Source organism: Mizuhopecten yessoensis, unplaced genomic scaffold, assembly GCF_002113885.1.
Source record: "Mizuhopecten yessoensis strain PY_sf001 unplaced genomic scaffold, ASM211388v2 scaffold6939, whole genome shotgun sequence".
Taxonomy (NCBI): Eukaryota; Metazoa; Mollusca; class Bivalvia; order Pectinida; family Pectinidae; genus Mizuhopecten; species Mizuhopecten yessoensis.
The window spans coordinates 24,851-36,917 of NW_018406800.1; the positions used below are offsets into that span (position 1 = coordinate 24,851).

The following is a 12,067-nucleotide window of genomic DNA, read 5'->3' on the forward strand; positions in this document are numbered from 1 at the left end:
GTCTATAAAGATTTGACTATAAATTCTATAAATACCTCGTGTCTATTAATACCTCCTGTCTATTTATACCTCCTGTCTATAAAGATATGACTATAAATACCTCAGGTCTATAAATACCTCTGGTCTATAAATACCTCTTGTTTATAGACACCATCTTTCTATAGTTCATAAGGCTGAGCTAATACTGACTCTCATGAGATAAATGAAGCATGATCAACATCTGATGTGTCTGTGAACTGAGGGAGGGAAGTGGTTATCATGGTATAACGCTGATGTGTCTGTGAACTGAGGGAGGGAAGTAGTTATCATAGTATAATTGATCCAGGAGAACAACTGCTGGCTCTGATGTCTCTGAGGTCGTAAATAAAGGGAAAGAGGGTGGTTTGTATTTACCAATATCATTCATAGACATGCCATCACATATACATAGTGTCACTCTGTAGGATTGTTACGATATATAAACCATTTCTGAGAGTAAAGGAACTGGCACTGTGTATTATATACAGTATCAGCTCCCTCTAAGTTATACTATATAGACACAGCCTCCTCTTTGTAGTATATATATACATACAAGCTCCCCTTGAGTGACCGTATAAAGACACAACCTCCTCTTTGTATTATATATACAGTATCAGCTCCCCCTGAGTGACTATATACAGACAACCTTCTCTATATGTCCCTGTTCCCTGAGTGAGCCTACACCGACCTTCTCTATGTAATATACACACACACCAGCTCCGACTGAGTGACCCTATACAGACACAGCCTGCTCTATGTAATATCTGACACACACCAGAGCTCCCCTGGAGTGGCCCATCCCTAGTTAGTCACCCAGCCTCAATAGAGCCGCTGTATTTACCAACAGACCCCTGTCAGTGAATGAGTGGTCTTTGATTTGAATCTAGATTTTATTATATTGTGTGTGGCTGCCAGGGAAACATTGTTGGACCAACCTAGGATTTACCTCTGGAACAGACTTTGGCAGTGATAACATTGAAGGTATGTTGTCAAAAACATGTAAAGACTCCCCACCCTCAATACTTACATATATATACTCCAGTGTCCAAAATAAGTGGTATATAACAAATACTTATTGTAAAATCGGTATAAAGATATCTATATCTATTTTATATTAGAACTATAGGAATTCCTTCAGAGTGGGCTAGCTGTATATCTATGTTGAAATATCTTCTGTTTTCTTACAGTTGTACTTTTAAGGTTTAAGGTTCTACAGTATAAAACACTGCTCAACAGGAGTGCAGTAACGTTATTTGCATTTCATACTTGCCGACTCTCCCTATTTAGGAGGGAGATTGACTCCCGATTTTGGACTCTAAAATTGTTAATTGAGCGTTTTCATTTTCTGAAGTTAGTGAATTTGCTAAGCTATTCCTATTTTCTAAGTTCTAATGATTTCATCTGAAAGAACAGCTAAAATAAATGTCATTTAACAACTGTTATTTTTCCCTAGGGTGTACATATTCTGAGCACGTGCAATCTCACTCATGATAATTTTAAAAAGTTGGCAAGTATGTCAGTTTAATGTCTTCAAGGATATAATTTGGTTAAGAAAATACCAGTATTTCCAGCATAATTCTATCTACCTGTAAGATTTTAATGCCTGCAGCCATTCAAGTTTCTATGCCAGTTATAATTAACATGCACTTATAGTCAGAAATGATTGTGTTCCCTACAACCTTAGACTGACCCCTGTTTCTAGAATATTGTATAGATATTAAATTATTTCGAGAAAAAAATAAACTAATAATTTTGATCACTCGGATATTGTCTGAACCTAAAAGTTCTAAACAAGCTAGTAGTAAAATACAGTTGAGAAATTGTTCCTAAAAACTCTTAGCCAGATTTATTCAACCTATACACTTGTATATGAAACCAATATGTATTTATATACAATAAATTAAAAATTAAAATGTTGTCGACCTCTCTACTTTTAGGCCTCTCAAAGTGGTTGCACTTTTGATATTTTTAACTGCTCCTCTGAGTGACGAGCAACTGGAAAGAATTCTGCCAAATTTAGTTTGAAGCTTTATTGGCACTCTTGGATTGAATTGCTCATCTCAAGGTCTCCCATTACCTGGAATCTGAAGGGCTGGTTAATCTGTGCACCCCTTGAGTCACATTTGAACCTTACCAAATCAAAGACTGGGCAAGTCCAGTTTAAATATGTAGGGGTGAATGAGTTAAAATACATCTATAAAAATAACCTGATTTCAAAAACTTTTTATGTTCTAGAAATGCAAATAATACTGCAGGCACTTACTCGAGTAGAGTAGATTGATTATTGCTGGTGTTCAGACCCTGGGGTCGGTTACTTCGACACACCCACTAAAATTGTGTCAGTTTAAAAGGAGGGGTTTATGATACAGGGTAAGAGCGTATTTGACTGAAAATCGAAGTTCAAACACTATTATAAGTACTACAGATGAAATTTCAATGAAACGATGTACAGAAAGTGTCTTTGCCACTTGGGAAGTTTATCATTATTGACAAATTTTCGAAAACTTCTCATATGTTCTAGTAATACAGGAAAGCTTGTGACATTTCCTGGTGCATATACTTCTTTATCATATGAACACCGTGTTATGCATGAGTGTCATAAGCCATCACAGAAATTATGTTTATGTAACGTGTGTAATATCACTCCGGAAATAACGTCACAAACAAAAAGGAACAATCAATGTGACGTCACCTCATTGTGAAGCGGATGCAATTTAAATCGTTTCAGAGGCGGCCAAGTGAAAAATATTTATTTCAGAGCACAATCATACAGTTTTCTTTATATTATATGATAAAAAGAATCTGTCATTTGTTTCCCTTGATATTAGATTGATGATACATGATTTGGATTTTTAGCTCACCCGTCCGAAGGGCAAGTGAGCTTGTACCATAGTGCGAGTCTGTCTGTCTGTCCGGCGTCAACTTTTTACTTTAAATGACTTCTTTTGAATAACCAAGAGGCCAAGGATGATGATATTTGGCCAGTATTGTGCTGGGATAAAGGGTTACCAAGTTTGTTCAAATGAATGACCTTCACCCATTTTCAAGGTCACAGGGGTCAAATATGTTGAAATCTTTAAACAACATCTAAATAATTAAAAGGTCCAGCCAAGCTGGTAATGATATTTTGCGTGAAGCATGCTGGTATGAAAAACTATAAAGTCTGTTCAACTTAATGTCCTTGTTTGACTTTCAAGGTCACAGGTGTCACATGTTTAAATCTTTTAATAGATTCTTATGAATCAAAACACTGGTATTTTACCTGTAACTGTATTTTAGTCCACTATTAAGAGTACAAGTGTAAGTTTAACACCAGGTGAGCGATTCAGGCCCATTGGGCCTCTTGTTCATATTTGCTTGCCAGAGGCTCGCAAACATGAAAAATCCAAAATTTATAAATCTAATTTATGATGGAAACTTCAGACAGATCCTCTATTTATGGAGAGTATTATATAGTGATGATACTTGGTAACGCATAGTGATGATACTTGGTAACACATAGTGATGATACTTGGTAACATATAGTGATGATACTTGGTAACCCATAGTGATGATACTTGGTAATGGTGATGATACTTGGTAACACATGGTGATGATCCTTGGTAAACATGGTGATGATACTTGGTAACACATGGTGATGATACTTGGTAACAGATAGTGATGATACTTGGTAACATATAGTGATGATACTTGGTAAAACATAGTGATGATACTTGGTAACACATAGTGATGATACTTGGTAACACCCTCTTGTCCAACTGAACAGAATGGAGAGTGACATCATAAATCCAATATGGCCGCTGTGATCTTTGACGTCCGAGAACCATGAGTCTATATCTTCTGTTGCACAAGTCTGGGTATAAGCATTGTTGTGTCCTGTCAAAGTCAGGTGATTTTTGAGGACTTTAGGTCTTTTATTTTCAAACCTTTTATGAATTTGAATTGTAGCCATATAAATAGTTTCTGCAGCATGACCATTTGCTTATACATATATATATATATATATATATATATATCATATCTGAAAAGAAAACTAAACTAGAACTTTATGAAAAAAATAAAAAAATACATGTAAATGGAAATAACCCAAAAGTAAATAAATATCATGCAACAGCACTTCTCTGAGTAAGGGTGTCGCAATATGCCTGAAGTATTGCGATACGAGTCCGAATAAATTTCATAGAAAAAAGATGCTCAATCTAAAAAGAAAGTGTTGTCTAAATTTTACCTTACTGAATCAAATATACAGTAAAACCCTGCTAGCTCGAACTTGTGGGTATTTGACAAATCCGAGATTCGTCTGACATCATCCTTTTTTGATCAGGTGGGATGGCAGACAGCACTACATGTCACTGTTAATATCGCAGATAGAAGATGATAGAAGTACAATTAAGTTTTATAAAGATGACAACATTTAATAAGATATAAAATTGCTCAACATTGAAAACATGCAGCCGGCAAGGAAGAGTAAATGCAAAGTACCAAAATGAAACTTGTCCGTTTCACCCCTAGGAAACCTCAGTAAGACTCTACCAAACATTTATATGGATTAGTCCATTAAAGTCTATAGTGGTGAAAGGGTTGAAAAAGGAAGTAAACTAGTTACCACTGGTAGACATAGTCCGCCATACTGCATAAGGCAACATTAATTTTACAAAATATCAAAACGGGAGAGGAAGTCTTCGATCATTTTGAAATGAAGACAATTTTGAATTCCTGTTATTATATTATGTTGATTGATAACAAAGTTAACAATCATGAGGTATTCAAGTTTGAATGACTTTAAAGATGGTCAGGAATCCGCTTTGCGATTTCGGCTTAATATTGCCATGCCAAAATTTGGTTTTACACGCACAGTGAATTAACACTAATTCCCCCAAATCATCGATGTCAAAACATCGTCTGGAAAAAATAAATAAATGTGAACACAAAATGATAATGCAGCTAAAACAGGGTAACAGTACAGTTACCTTATGATACTGTCATTAATACTCTAATTACCTGATGTCCCGCCGAAACCTGTATAAGTACAATGACTGAGCGTAGACCGCAGTCTGTGCCTCGAGGCATGTCGATGGCACACAGCTACACCTGCAAGTGTACCTACCTGTACGACGAATGGATGGGTTCAATACTTAGGTTTTGAGTGTAAAATTTAAATGGATCAGACCACTTAGAGACCTCCAATCATTTTAAACTTGTCCACACTGTTGGAATTACTTCTTTGCCCCATATATTACATAATATATATATTTATCACATAACGTACTGTGTTATCCAGTGAATATACCCATGTCATATTTTTGGCGTATTAAACCCTGTGATTGGCTGTAAGTTATAATTGTTTGAATTGTGACTTCACGCCTAGGACAAGTACATGATGTCACAGACTTACACACTGGAGTACAAATGGCGGCTTTTTACATTTTAAGGTGGCATGAAAACTGTCGTTTTACACGAATAAATGCAACAAATCTTGAATATTTGATAAAAGAGTCTTACACTCGTTTTCGTTTCATATGAGGCTCGCTAAATCGAAAATTCTTGGACTCGTTTTATTAATCTCATATGAAATGGAAACTTGTATAAGATCCTATATGCCTCTGACTAAACACACTGAAGTGTTCAAGGAAGACAACTAATATAAACCAAGATTTAAATGAGAATAATTATTACAGATCCATGTAGTAACAGGATGACGAAGTGGGGCTTAATAAGGGTTCTGTGGAAATATCTTGTTTCATTCCAGGTGTAGGGCAGTTGGCATCAATGCACAAGTGATTTTAACAGATGTGATTGCCTGTACATCAGGTGTGCAGGTCCCGGTAAATCATTGCACCATTTCAGTGTGGTGGGACGGATTTTAATGCTACAGCACACATGTTCTACACGCTATATTGATAGTGTTGTTTTCCTGTGCAGTGGTGACTATTGTTACACTTTTCTTAGTCATGGTTTCAAATAGAGCCAAACAAATATTTGTTTCCACATCTTGTAACCTTTTATTTTTTCTGCCTAGTTTTAAGATTTCTTGACAACGATTTTTATAAAGTTTCTTTAATTTGTCACCATTAAATGGAATCTTTGTAAAAAATAAATGTACTTTACCTGAAACCTACCTGAATTTCTTTGAGAGCAAATTTGATAAAGTGTCTTAAATTTTGTCTCTATATATATAATCTTATAATGTGTATGCCCCCGCCATAAAATGGGTGAGGGGGCATATAGGGTTACCCATGTCCGTCCTGTCCCGTCCCGTCGCATCCCGTCCTGTCCCATCCCATCCCATCCATGAGAGGGGGCATTTATGTCTTACAGACATTTTCTAGTTTTTACTTTAAACTAAATTTTTTGAGAGCTAATTTCAGCGGAAACACAACTACAAATTCTTTAGCCTAATGAAAGTTTTAGGCCTTAATATTCTGCTTTTACAAAATACATGCTCATATTTCATAGTGAAGTCTAACAGAAAATACCTATGTTTCCCAGTAACTCACTGGTGCTTACATTACTAGTTTTGTGGTAATTCTAACCAAGCAAGGATGCACGTAGCTTTTCTGATTTACCTGTTTAATAGATTAACACAAGTGAAAGTCATATTTGAAATGACAAACTTACATTCAGCAACATGGATTTGCATTTGTCCAATTGACGTTCATATTGCCTATGAAAGCAAACTGAAGAAAATTCAATGCTTTTAAGTGAGTAGAATTAAGTTTTTTACTTTGTCATATGTTCATGCAAAGATAATTAACATCGTGCAAATTCCTGAGATAATCCTCTATTGTGTTTTTATATAAAATCCTTAACCCCTAACCCTGGATCCAACTCCAACCTGCACTCCCAGAACACTAAAGCTTCCCCACTAATGTTCTCCTGACGGAGATGCCACTGTAGTTCAAAGGATTGGATTCAGATATTTCCCTGTGTGAGCTAGAAAATTAAAAGAAATTTTAGAAACTGTAGAACTGTATCGTGAAGATTCCTTTAGTCGACGATTTTAAAAAAAAAGTCTGACACAAACAAAAAGAAATTAAATAAAATACAAAGGTAGGATGTTACTGTGTCGGGTATTGATGGCGTCTTTTTAATTTTCCCCATTTACAGCAGAAATTTTCAGTTCTGTGCTTGGTTAAAACAAATTCCTAGGGTTGGAAAATTCTTTAATTTGAACATGTTTAACTAGTGTACTCTATCAAACAATGAAGGAAACATTCTTTACCTCATTGTATTATTTCCCAGACTAAGCATTATAAACACGGTAATCATTACCGCTATAGGATTACTCACCTAACCTTGACGGAGAATTATCAATAACAAAGCTTGTACATTTTGTAAAACTTTCATTTTGTTCTGGCACCGCCTATAATTTCTGGTGCTTTGAAACAGCTAGCTCTGTAGCTAGTTGTTAGAGATAAGCAAATTAAATTGGATACAAAATAATTGTTATCGCTCTGGTTTATGTGGTTCAGATGTGCTCAAATTAACCATAGGAGATAAGAGCACTTGGTTTGTATGTATAAGTTACAATGAGAAGATAGGGGTGGTTGGTGTTATGTTATGTTGGTGTCAATTTCATAATTTGAAATAGCCCTGAATATTACCATAAATCACAAAGATTGCATGAAATATTTATTTTTTTCGGGTTTGTGAGTGTAGTACACTCGTGAATTCAAACATGAGTTTCAATATTTTATGAATATTTATAAAAATCTTATGAATAGTATACTGATTAATGTAATAATCTCATGAATATTCATTCATTTAACCCTTTCACCACTATAGACCATAATGGACTCATCCAATTCAATGCATGGCAGAGTTTATACTATTGTTACATAGGGGTAAAAGGGTTAACACAGGGAGTTTTGAAGTGGAAGGATGGAAGAACCATTTGGGGTCTTTATGTGGAACAAAACAGGACTTAACCCTTTCACCACTGTAGACCATAATGGACTCATCCAGGTCAAAGCATGGAAGAGTTTACTAAAGTTACATAGGGGTGAAAGGGTTAAAGAAATCCTTCTTTGATGTTAGTTTCCATGGATACAGAGGCTATTCATGATCATAATCCAATTGATCTGAAATGTCATAAACTGGACATGTTTGTATTACAGGCCTCAAGGTCTGTGAGGCACTAGGACCAGGAGGCAATCTGTACAGTATAAATCTCTCAAATTTACTCAGACTTTCCAAGGGACATGCCTATTTTGGTGATTTTTTTGCCTAGTTTTAAAGCTGAATACAGGCTCCTAAATCCCCTAGCAAAAGCAGTGCTTTATTTTCCCAAATGATGAAAAATAAGGAATATAGTTTCCTGATTTCAATAAAATTAAGGTTATATTTTCCCAATTTTTGGAAGAAAAAACAATGATTTTATTAACAATGAAAACTTGAGTTTTAAATCTGAGACTGTTTCATATTTCCTGGCCACAGTCGAAAAGTTTTGACAAGTGTATAAAACCTTCTGGAGTTCCTAACAGAGGCTGTATATATTAACCCTTTCGCCACTCAGACTATAATGGACTCATCCAGATCAATGCATGGTAGAGTCTTCTAAAGTTACATAGGGGTGAAAGGGTTAAGAACGAACAGGATAAATTAACTCATTGACCCCTGAAACTTCATAATGAACTATTCCAACCTTTGAATTAGAAGAGTTCAAATTTGTCTTCAGGGGTGAATGATCGAGTTAAGGATTCTGTATACTGGGAAACTATTGCCAAGGTCAAACATTCGCCTTTCGCACACAAAACAAATTTTTGCCCAGTGTTACTATACTTTGCCTTTCACATTTGCTTGCTATGAATATTATGTTGTTAATTTATATTTGATCTGATGGTAATTTCGCCATCATTACGGAGGGCGAAAAATATAGTGCGGCAACAATATCCCAATTAACCCTTTCACCACTGTAGACCATAATGGACTCACCCAGATAAATGTATGGTAGAGTCTATTAAACTTACTTAGGGGTGAAAGGGTTAATACAGTGATATGGAGATTCTGATTTAAACGTTGCAGTGGACACAACAGAACCATGTCGGGTATTGATTAGTCACTTGATGTCACTTTCAGTAACACTGCCATCAATCAATGCATGGTCTTGACTGGAGCAGAATGAATTATCATGTCCTGGTTTATACACAACACTAAAATTAAGGCATTGATCTTTGCTTAGCTGGATGCGCATAGAGAAATATGCATAGAAATACATTTTAAAATTGGTTGCTTTTTCTCCAAAATGGTGAAATGAATTGTCAATCGGAAATTGAATATTATGATTTTTTTTGTAGCTTTATATTTTTAGTGTCATTTTTGGAGGAATTTTTGAATTCTGACCTTTTCTGTGTAGAGTAAATTCACATAAAAACATCAATACGCGAATATATATAAATAGATTATAGATATATATTAGGGCTGGGACGAATCAGGATTTTTCCGAATCGGTTCGATTTCGATTTTGATCCCTTCAAATCGATTTTTTCGAATCGATTCACTAGATACACACTTTCTCATATAAACATAAGAATCAAGTAAAAAACTTTTGTTTAATGTATAACAAAACAAAAGTAACAGTTTATAAAGTAGCCATGGTAACATATTAAAGTTTTTACCAAGTTAGTTAAAATGTTTTCACTGCTAGGGGTAGATCGTGTTGATATATATTGATTGCTGCTAGTCATTAATTGAAATGCCATGCTTTCTTTTTAAAAGATTTGACATCGAAGACGTAGACACTGTTTGGTATTTAAATGCAGTGTTCCCTGTCACTTTTGTAATTGTTTTTTTTTTGTACCCCATACCTCTCAAAATGGGGGTATGGTTGCATATATTAGGGCTACAGTACACCTTATCTAAATCGCCATGGGTATGTAAGATCATCACAGAATTGTTAACTTATTGTAGCAATGTCATTTTTACAGGTTTTTATATATTTCATAATATTTCCAGTTTGTCATAGAATAAAAACACCAAGAATTAGTCAGTAACAGAATGAAAATTGTGTAAGGAGGCAGTACCCAAATCGGACCAGTACCCAAATTGGATCACTTTTGGCAAAAATACTTATACTTCAATAAATGTGCCAAAAAATCAGTTATAACAACGATGTATTCTTAGCCATGCAGGCATGCATCAGTTTATTTCTACAGATGTTTTTAAGTTGAAATTGCACAAGAAAACGTAATTCAAACTCAAATGTCAGTGTTTTGATTACGTTTTTAAAAATGGCGTGTATTACTGAAACAGAGATCATGTAACTTACCCACACTGGGCACAGACAGTCATCATGTAATAATATAAACTGAAAGTTGTCGTCTTTAGCTGACGACTGAAATCCAGATAGAGTCTGCTGGTTTCTTTCCGTCATTCATGATCAATTATGCAGTATAGTGATAATCAACCCCGAGGATACCGATAGTCCGGCTACGCTCTCGGGTATTATCCTAGGACAGTGCAGACTCATTACCTCCCGTAGTAAATATATTCGCCGCTTGGCGCGCTGCATGCATTGTTTACTACCGGACTTCCGTCATTCGCGGGAAATTCTGACAGTCACTTTCAATCTTCTGAATATCATCATTTAAGATATAAACATGCTACAACNTAAACATGCTACAAAAATGACTTAACATTGTACAAAATTATTGTGCATACAGTCACGCTTAGTATGAAGAATTGGAACCGAACCGATTTCCGGAAATCCTTCTCGGTGATTCGATTCGAAAGTTCTGATTCGCGAAGCACCGATAATTTTGGTGCACCGCACACCCTTAATATATATACAAAATATTGATTTCAGAAATGCTTGTAATTTAATGCAAATGTGGAAATGTTCACACCGCGTCTCGATCCTTACATGGACCTGTATGTGTATACATATCTGCATTTGATAGTTGATGGATTTCTGAAGGAATTCAAAAGTCCAGGACAGTATAGGTATAACTGTGAATACCACCAAAGTTAGGCTCGATCATTTTTGTGTGATATGAATAAAAGGGTAGGTAATTCTCTGTAAAAGTTTCACGATTTGGCAAATTAATTTTGTCTCGCTGCTACGAAGTGGAAGCAAGACTAAAATTAGGTGTTGCTTTTCCAGCAACGGCGTCAGCATTAAGTTTTTGCGTTTAAGTTAGTTTCTCTGAAAGTATAAGTGCTGGAACAACCAAACTTGGACCATAGAGGCATCTTAGGTAGAAAATCTCAACCAATGCATCAAATGCTGGATGCAGCCTTACCTTTCATGGTCCATTGACTTTGTCAGCATCTCCATCAACTTTTAGTTTTGCGTTTTAGTAATAGTCAAAGCGGGGCATTTGCGAGACATATCAATCTGAATGGCTTGTTATATACTGTTTAGTTGCTAATTAATATTCAGGAGGGTTTTAATTTTGGATATTTCGAGGTCGTCGCCATATCATCCACGCTTCACACGTCCGTGATATCAATTGATCTGAGGCGGCTATAGGTCACATCGTCGTTTTGAAAGATGCATGGTTTGGTTTGGTTTAGTATTGTTTGACGTCCTATCAACAGCCAAGGTCATTTAAGGACGGCCTCCCCTGTGTGCAAGATAGATGCGTGTAGTGTATGTGTGTGTGTTTTGGGAGGCTGCGATATGTTCGTGTTTGTCTCCTTGTGATAGCATGGAGCTGATGCCGACTTGATAGTGCTACCTCACTGAAACATACTGCCGAAGACGTTAACAGTTAGGATACAAAAAATAATGATAATAAAAATAAATAAAAAAAAATCTGAAATAGACCTACAGAAATTGTGATTCGCGAAATTAATCTTCCGCCAATAAGTTCAGGAGACAAAATCGCGAAATTTTAACCCCGTGAAATTTAACAACTATACAGTAGTATCACTGAACATTGAACTCATGCTGGGATACTGAAACCAACTTAGCTAACTGGTCACCTGTAGTGACCTGGATAAATCTCACATCATACAAGTTCAAACACAATTTAATACAGGGAGAGCAGTTAGACACCCAATGTCTGTTTCAATGTTCCATAAGTTTGACATTTATTTACTTAGTGAC

The 12,067-nt window shown here is 35.7% G+C and overlaps 1 protein-coding gene across 1 annotated transcript in view; it reads left to right on the forward strand.

Moving 5' to 3' along the window:
- Positions 1-817: 817 nt before the first annotated feature.
- The window catches only part of LOC110452864 (lipoma HMGIC fusion partner-like 2 protein), a 42,663-nt gene continuing 31,413 nt past the window's right edge, over positions 818-12,067 (forward strand). The window contains exon 1 of the mRNA XM_021501586.1: positions 818-999. The gene's annotated coding sequence lies outside the window, so the exon portion shown is untranslated. The remainder of the gene's footprint in view (positions 1,000-12,067) is intronic.